The following is a 9757-nucleotide window of genomic DNA, read 5'->3' on the forward strand; positions in this document are numbered from 1 at the left end:
CTATTGTTTGTTAGCAGCAAACTATATACAGTATTTCCTGAGTTGGAGGAGAACAAAACAGAGCTCAAATTAGAGGGAATATTGGACTTTGTAAAGTGACCAGAAACACAGCTCTTAAGCCGTTTTCAGAAATGACCTGCGGGTAAAGTATAGAGAGTTTTTTCCGGACTTTACCCGCAGTTTGCTTTTCACACATGTACAACGCAGCGGTTTTCTGCACAGACGTGTTCACAACAGCAAAAAATCCTCCACAGCATCATCATGTCTGGAAGCAGCTTTAGAAACTTAGCAAAAGAAGTAATACAGGTTAAATCATTTTGCTATTTTATCTGAATACATTTTGTTTCCTCAATCTTCTTACTGCTTTGCAACTGTGGAGTCACTTTTCTTTTCATTAGTTTTGTGGATAAATGCTCCCCCAAGTGGCCAAAATTATCATCACACTATACATTTTGATTTCCTCTCTAAAAACACTGACATACAACACCCTGTATGATTGCGTGTACGTGAAGTTGCATCTGTTTCATAGCACATATTTCCATCCCGCAGCATTACATACTTTATACCGTGTCTGACCTGCAATTACTGCCACCTAGCCAGTTAAATAGTCTTGGGGACCTTATGGAATGTAATTTCCTCGCGACGCCCCGAGAGTCCCGACTAGGTTGTGGGAATTGGTAAACACACAGTATGAGCTGAGTCCCAGAGGCCCTGCAGAGCCTAAGAGAAAGGGCAAGTGAGTGTGGATAACACTGCTATCAAACAACAAGACAGCACAGTTGGCCAGAATGGCACTTAAACTCATTACAGCTCGGAAAGGCTGGGCTCACGTATTGTGGCGTGCTCGCCTACTTATCGCTGTGAAAATTGGGCCTCTCTGAAGGAGAGTTTAGAAATGTCACTCGACGAAATGAACTCTTTCAGTGCTTACGGTGTTAACTGTGATCCCGAGGTATATTAAGTGCATTGCTTTGAACTGTGTGGAGCTTATTAGGTTGTGATGTTTAGTGCGATTAGAGAGGCAAATGAAAAACACGGTTCAGATTCAGTTTCAGGAATACGCAGTGCATTTCCAGTGACGCTGCGATTAATTTATTTTATCTATCGCTTCCATTTATCTACATAATAACAGATGCAGATGAAAGGAGGGAGATTAAAAAAAGGGAGTTTTCAGAAATAGATCCGAAAAAGAGGGAATGTTTAAGCCTTGAGCTACCTGGGCGCCAGCGAGTCGATATTAGAAAGGTGATCTTATGCTGTGTATACTGTGTGTATGTTTCCCGCTCGCCAAACGACTTTCAATTTCCCCAGGTTCAAAGATCACAAAATAAGATTTGAAACCAATTTGGAGTTTCCACCTGTTCTGTTAAAAATGGGTCAGACGCACGGAGCGAGCCAAATAAAGCAGGAATATAGAGGCAACATTCAGAGGACTGGCTTTTACAGATGCTTGTATTTTAATGAAGATACAGAGAATACTAATTTTGTGCTAATGAGCGATGAAGAAAGTTAAATCCCTCACATCCAACATCCTTTTAGTGTTATAAGTTTGTCTGAAATTACGTTTAGCGCCTTGTTGGATAAATAGTCAAACCAAGTAATTAGTTTAACTGTGAACAACATCATTTGTAAGAATATAATCAAAGCCTCAATGGAAGATCGTCTTTTGTCAAATATATACTTTTGCCACTCGGAAGCAGACTAATGAATAGAACTGTGAACCTGTCAGTTCACCTGTCAATAAGATGTGTTCAGAGACTTTTACTTGTGGAGAAACATCTGCACATGCTGATTTATCTCTGGAAAGACACGAGCGATGAGGAGGAGGAACAACAGACGCCTCTGGATAGATTTTCTATGTTAGATAATCTGTATATGAAATGTGCATTAGCCTTTAATGACACCTTTGAAATGTCAGTAACACTCTGCGGTGCCATATTCACCATTGATTATAAGTCAATTTTTTTCTACTCCAGGAAAATTTGCTTCAGTACATCTGCATATTTGCAGAAAATGATTGCTTTGCAGTGAAATGTGAAAGGTTGACGGTGGGTGGATTTATTGGAAATGAGAGTGGTCGGAGTATAAAAGGTGTTTTTTAGTCCACATGAATTTTATAAAGCTGATTTCTCTGCTAATTCACGCTTTTGTGCATTAGACTTTAATTAATCTAAGTGTAAGGTGTGATAATATGTGGGGGAAGAAGGTGAAGGGACGTTTATATATAATTATTATTATTAGTATTGGCAGCTAGAATCTGAAATTGTAAATGTGAGCGGGACAAAAAGGTGGAAAGAACGCCCTGGTGTTCATAAGTGGAAAAGGTACATACAGGGCATGTGTGACAATTACCTTTAAGTTACAGTTTGGAAGAAGGGACACAATGAGACCGGTGAACAAAAGAAAAACAACACTCAGCATTTCTCACTCACAATATTTAGTCTTAACATTTAATAAGAGCCCGACCACCAGAGGCCATCCCATAACTGAAAGGTCATGTGCTTGGCCCCTTCCCTTCTCCCCAGAAATATGATTCTAATTACACAGTGTAAAAAAAAGTGCTGATTGAATTGTTCCATTAAACAAGAAGCTGTGGGGAAAAAAGTTTGCATCGCACGTAATGTGCTCCAAATAAACTTCAAATGAGGTCACTGAGGTTTGTCCCAACAAGACAAAAGGGAAAATATTCTCCTGAGATTTTAGAAAGCGTATTTGTGGAAATGCATTATTCAATGTTTCCGCAAAAGCGCACACAGGTGTTTTTTAATGAAAGTCTAGAGGTGATACATAACTTAACTTTTTTTAGGGTTTTTCTTTTCTCGATAGACCTCGGCCATGTGACGTCACGTCGCAGCAGCGTTGGTAATAAAAGAGTAAAGTAAAAGCATGAATATCTGTCATTAATATTAGTTAATCTAGTTAGAAACAGTCTCATTTCTCCCAATTAAAGTCTGATAATTAAATACTTAGAAATGTTGGACACTTATAAAGAAAAACTGCAGTTGTAATTCAATCTATTGCCTGCAGGTGGCACAAGTGTCATTATTGCAGAAGCGATTAATGTCTTTACCAGTAGATATCGTCTCTTACTTGCTAACAGGGGCGGCTGGCCAATAGAGGGCGATAGAGAGCCGCCCTCCAAAAGTAGAGGAGCAACTCGATCGTGTCGCTAAAAGAAAAATTCCGTTCAGACGTCGCAGTAATCAGGATAAATTGGCATCTGATGCATTAATGTGTGAGTAGCATTTTTACTATTATAGTTTGTCAAGGTGGAGCTTACTCAACATTTACTTAAACACAAAGTACAGATGTGGCTCATGAGAATACTGTTCAGGTGTGTGGTTATAAACCAAAGTACACACCAAGAAAAGTTTTCGATCTGATGATGGCGCTGTAGGTCGGTAAGGTTTCATCCTCGGGGCACCATGAATGATTGAAGTAAATCTTGTTTCCATCCCTGTGATAGTTGTCGAGCAGTGTGATCACAGTATGATCAGTCACTAATGTCCCCATGTTTCCTCTCCATGTGCTGCTTGATAAATGTCCCCGACTCTTCACTGGAAAGCAGCATTGTCCCAGGTTAAATAGTTCTCTATCCATCTCCCCATGCTCGCCTCTTGTTCTCCAGAATGATATATATGTATTTCTTGTACTTGCACACACTCCCATTGTCACGTCCTCCCTTTCTTCCCTCTCCTGGACAAACTTTGTTCCTCCACTGCTGCTGCCATCCCTCTCTGTCACCACGCTCCCCCTTCTCTTAATCTCTGTTTCTTCTCATTGTTCTTTATCTTTTCATTTCTCTCCATCTGCCATGGAGTCTATCTTTTTCCCATGCTGCTCAGTTCTCGCTCCTGGTTGTGTTCATTTTTCACCCATTTATTTTTCCTCTGGGTTCCTCGGGTCTGTTTTCTGCTCCATATCGGCTCCATATTGATGTTCTCTCTGACAACAGCAGTATTTAGAGCCATTAGATATTAGTTCAGTCAGCACAGTTACACGGCAGCTTGTTTAAAACACACTCGTCACACTCTGCCATGTTGCTGTCACACTCGATATTATGCACACGATAACGTCAAGTAATTATTCTGTGCTGGAGCCAGTCCTGTGCATTTTTATAGTAGTAGAGTCAAAGCTGTTGTCACTTCACTGATTACACTTTTATCTGATGCAGACGTCTAACTTGCCTTGTTAAAACTGAAAGTGTGTCATGGTTTAATGTAGTTTGTCTTCTATCTATCTATCTATCTATCTAATTATCTATCTATCTATCTATCTATCTATCTATCTATCTAATTATCTATCTATCTATCTATCTATCAATCACAACAAGTATGAGGGTCACTTAAAGGGAAAACAATCTGATATGTTATCATTTTTCTTCATTAGATTTTAGACTTTTTTTCTCTTTAGATTACAACTTTATTCTAAGACTTTTTTTCTCATTCAGTTACAAATGCAGTCTCTTAAGATTTTGACTCTTCTCGGTTATTACTTTATCCTCATAATGTTATGATATATGGTCCAATCCTCTTAATATTAAGTCCTTATTCTTTTAATATTAAGACATTATTCTTATAATCTTCTTATAATTCTTATATTCCTGTTAAATCACATGTTAGTATCATGTCACAGGCTGAAAACCCACATGATGTTTTTCTCTTCGCTGTAAGAGCTGTTTGTTGATTTGTTGGGACACTGTCTCTTTAAGTCAGATCCCGCGGGAGTTCCGGTGTTCCCGCCAAACGTCACAAACCCGGAAGTAGTCGTGCCGCCGAAAAGCGAGTGAGGGCTGTGGATCTGTAATCACGTGTTCACCTCTGCGTGGGTCACCTGTGTGATGTTTCCAGGGAACTGAACCGTGTAGGAGGTGATAAAGTACACAAACTGCACTTTGACACTGTTGTGTGTTGGTTATTTCTATAACCTGAGTATGTTTTGTGTATTTAATGATCCGCAGGTGAGATGGGACCTGTTGGAGTCCAGGTGTGTTGACTGCACTGGAGTCAAAGAGTGAGTGAGTTCATTCAAAGTGAGTTTTCTCAGATTTCTTAGTGAATTAACTTTATAAGTTGCACCAAGTTTGTTGTGTTCTTATTTTCTCTGTCTATGAACAAACCCACTACTGTTTGGTCAGTGTATATTAATGTTATTGTGTATTGTTTGAAGCTTAAACTTGAAACTGAATTCAGACTAGCATGTTGTTGGTCTGCTCTGTTGTTAATACAGAATAAATGCTGCTTTATTGTTTATTGTTCATATTAGCATATAGATACAGTAGCAGCCGTTATATATCTATCATAACTGCTCAACAACAGCATGTTAGCATTCAGTTCAAGTTCTAAGTGTTTATTGCGATATATACAGTCCTGTACGATGAAATTCTTTCTTTGCCTTCCACTATGAATGCCGTGGTTTTTAGAGTAAAAAATATATATAAATAAGAATATTATAAACATGATCATTTTAAAAAAGTGCCCATCAAATGAAAATGGTTTGTCACTTTCATTAAGTCTTTATCACGCTGTTTGTTCAAGAGTTAATTTCATTATTTGAATCTATTAAAATGGGGTGAAACGTCATGATTGACAGCTGAACCCGACCCTGTGATTGGTCTAGCTTGTGGATCATCAGGACCTCGATACCCCGGCTCCACCCCCGACTGGCTCCAACTGTACAAGACGACTGTTCGTATATTCAGGATGTCTCAGCTTCATTTGTGGATCGTGGGAGGAAGTGGAAACACATCGTACCATCTTTACTATTTTCGCCATTGCTCAAATAACGTGAAACGTGTTGTAGGGAGATTTGTTACTTCCACCCCCCCCGCCACTGCAGAAACGACCTGATTCCATCATGTTGGTCTGTGGCCCAGTTTAGCCTCCATCATTGTTCTTACTGAGAGAATTAGTGACATTGATGAGCCAGTTTTTAACGCTCGTCTCCACCTCTACACGCAGAAGCTAATCTCTGGGCTCTGGTGCAGATGACACAAGTTTTTCAAGGCCATACCTCTTGAAAGGCACTTTTCAAAAGAAGGAGGAGGCGGCGATAGATCATTTTGTGTCCTGTCCAGAGTCGTTTGTCTTGACCTGTCTTGTAACGTTGGACGGCTACTGCCCCCTGCTGAGACCTGAGCTCTTTGTGTTTGTCATTCTGTCCTCTTTCTAAAAGTGCCCTTGTACTTTGTGATTATCAACCCGACATTAATTACATAACTTTCATAGCATAAAGTGTCAGAGCTTCTGTATCAGCATTTATTTAAGCACTATCTATTCAAGATTCAATGAAGTAGAGATGTAAATAACTGTGGAAATATCAGAAGTTAAACCTTTATCAAAGTTATGAGACATAAAAATGCACTTTTACAATCCTGTAAATCCCGAAACGTATATTTGTCTATTATTTAGGCAAGTGACTGTGTTTTTCTTTCTTGTTTATCTGCAAATTATGCAGGATTATTCATTTTATACCAGGTTATATAAAGATAGAAGATGAGTCTTCATTTCATCCTGTTGTACGAAAATAAAACCGAAATGTCCTGGATACGAATGACATCACCTGGATTCATCCGTCAGTCTCAGCTGTCAATCATGATGTTTCAACCTGTTTTTATAGCATCAGATAATTAAACACTTGAACAAATTGTCTGATAAGAACTGTATAAATGACAGAAACCATTTTCAAGTTGGGATTTATGACCTATACTGCATGCAGTCACCAGGGGGCAATCATCAGCCTACTGTTTGATTATCTTATCTTTCTGTATGAGGGCAGAAAGTTAAGGTCTCATTGTCTGGAAATGAGTCATCAATACGTTTCTACATTTTTCTCCTTTTTGTAATACTGTGTTTTTTAGTTAATATGTCCTCCATCAAAAAACATACAGCCTTTGTTGTTTCCTGTTGCCATCTGGTATAAACGTTTGATATAAAGGAATCAGGACTGAAAACTCTAAAACTACTTTTTATTAGCTGTTTGGTTATAATTCCACCTTTTGTCGTATTGTTATCGTTAAACTTTTTTTTGTGGATTCATTCGTTTTAGAACTGACTGAATAGGAACTGTTTTCTGTAAAAAAAACAGCGACAATGAAAACCTCAAATTAAGCAGAGAGGACTTGTGACCTGTAGGTCGCAGGTTCCACTGGCAGAAAAGTAAATGATAATTTTTCCGTGCTTGAACAAACAAGAACTTTGGTTTTACAACCATCAAACCAAATTTTCCCGAAGTCTGTTTTTTCAGGATTTTAACAACGTTACAAGTCGGGAAGTGTGATAATTTACACCTCCACAATTGTTTGGTGACTCCACAGTCGCTTCTTTGCCAGTCGACTTCTTCATTTCAACAATCTGCCAAACTGGCTGTAGAGTCGTGTGGCGCTGATGAATATTTGATGGGCAACAATGTTTTCCTCCATGTTTTATCACAGACCACAGTTCAGCCATTTTTGTGTGAACCACAATATGCTGCGGAGGAGATTTCTCCCGAGGAGACGAGGAGCTGTGAGTCGAGCAGACGCCACCGGGGACGATGTTCTGGTGGATGGAGGCGGCGACAGAAGCTCGGGCTGGTTTGTTCCAAAGCACATGTCGTCAGGAAGTAGGTGCAAAACACACAAGACATGTTTACACACACACACGACTGTCACTGATGGTGTCGGGACCGAAATTGGGATGTGATGTCTGCAGAATGGAGAAAGAACCGGATCTGTCGTGTGATAGTTTTCACAGTTTTCCAAATGCTGTTTGACAGGTTATGAACTTGCCATGTTCGTGACGTGACGACAGTACATCGCTTTTCTTTTTATTAAACCAGAGACGTACATATTCATTGTGGTGTCAGCATTCACATCTCGCTGCACCGACAGGGGTGGAAAAGCAGAACTGAGTGAAATGCTCTCTGTAGACTCATCTGGTTCATCCATGTAAGGAAGTGTGAATGAAACTCTCCACTCGACTGGAGTTTGAGATGTTTTACCATTTATTTAAAAGGGTTCATCGTATTTCCAGCTGCTTCATCCTTCTGTTTCCACACGAGGTCAAACCACATCGTGTCAGGCATGTTGTAACAGAAGCAAACATTCGATTTCCTTTTTATATTCTTTACTATAAATGTAGATGTGCGATGTCAACAAACATTAACCAGGTTATGCAGGAGCAGAGAGTCTCTTGTCGATCAGATCGTGGAGCACAGGAAGAAGTGGGAAGTAGAAATCCTCCGAGGGTCGATGCCCGAGTCCCTGAATTACCTCAATGGTTCTCACATTTGAAATTGAATAGGCTTGCTGAATGATTTAGGGGCCGGCTTTATGGGAATAATGGAGAGCAAGTGCGGTAACAGTGTGCATAGTGTAACCGGCTCAAAACAATAAACAGATGTAGAGAAACATAATAGCAGAGCTTATAAATGGATGCCCACGCACAAGACACGTGAACAGACACAAATAGCCCAACGCAGCGAGTATGCAAGCAGCAAAACACACTTACTAAATCTTATGAATGGTTGTTCACACACACAAACTGCGCCATGCATTTGTATTTGCGGTCTTTTATGGCTCGTGGTATTGCAGCGTGCAGTGTTCACACTCCCTCAGCTTCTACTCAGTCTCTCTCTATGTCAGAGTGTCAGAAACGACTGGAGGGCTTTTCAGGGCGAGATGCATGTGACCCCGGAGGTCGTCCAGATGAAAGTACCAAATATCTCTTAACGAATAATAATCTTTGTCACCTCTGCCAAGGCGGTTATGTTTTCATCTGCGTTTGTCTTGTTAGCAGGATTATGTTTAAAGTACCGGACAGATTTTATTTTTGTATTTATTCAGTTTATATCATTCATACACTTTTACTTTTTAACGTTGTTGCTTTTAATTTATTCTTTAAACATGTTTTAAATTGGTATAACCATGTATGATTTAATTGCTGTTTGAATTTAAATGGATTTGTTGCATTGCTGTTCATTTAATCTTCCCTCTGTTGTGCTTCAAACTTATTAGTTTGTAATCTCTCTCTCATATCTCCATGTATAAGTGGTGTTGGGGTAGTTGAGCTAACGTCACGTGTTCTTGTGTTTCCAGCGGCTTCCCCTCTGCTCCTGGACCCTCTTCATCACCGAGGGCGTCGTCTTATCCACCCAAATCCATCAGAACACTGGAAGATGAATGGGCGCCGAGTGTCTGGAGGTTGGTAAAGCAATATGAGGCAATTCTGCTCTGTTGACCTCGTTGTTCGTCGGCCTCTCCTGCCGTTGACCTGCCGTTAATGTGAAGACACAGCCGAACTTAAACGTCCTCTTCTCCGCCGTTCACCTTCCATCATTCACGCCCAGCTTAGATTTTTCAAACAGGCCAAAGAAGGCAATTTGACATTTACAATAGTTTTCATTAGCGTCCTTTCTTTTTCTCAAAAGCCCATTCTTCATCTCGTTTCCCATCATCCGTTCACACCTTCGTCCTGTTCTTCACTCTCACTCCACAGAAACCCCCTAATCAAGCTCCTTCTTTTCTTCTTTACACATTACTTATACTTCTCAGAAACACCGCTGCTCAACCACGTCGCCCTTTTTACTGTTTTTTCTCCTCGTGCACTTTTCCATTTTGTCTTTCAAAACCACTTTCCTCCTCTCTTATGAGTTTCTTTTTTGTTCCCCTCTCCACTGAAGGGTAGATGAATGGACCACGTAGCAGCTGCATGTTTGACAGGACTAATAAGCCTGATATTTTACCTTGAGCGAGGGCTGCAGCTGCTTTATACATTCA

The 9757-nt window shown here is 40.0% G+C and overlaps 1 long non-coding RNA gene across 1 annotated transcript; it reads left to right on the forward strand.

Moving 5' to 3' along the window:
- Positions 1–4958: 4958 nt before the first annotated feature.
- Positions 4959–9175, forward strand: LOC117779371. Its single transcript, XR_004616996.1, has 3 exons — positions 4959–5032; positions 7433–7602; positions 9077–9175. It is a non-coding gene; the product is annotated as an uncharacterized LOC117779371 (long non-coding RNA).
- Positions 9176–9757: the final 582 nt, after the last annotated feature.

The sequence above is a fragment of the Hippoglossus hippoglossus genome, chromosome 18 (genome assembly GCF_009819705.1).
Source record: "Hippoglossus hippoglossus isolate fHipHip1 chromosome 18, fHipHip1.pri, whole genome shotgun sequence".
Lineage (NCBI taxonomy): Eukaryota > Metazoa > Chordata > Actinopteri > Pleuronectiformes > Pleuronectidae > Hippoglossus > Hippoglossus hippoglossus.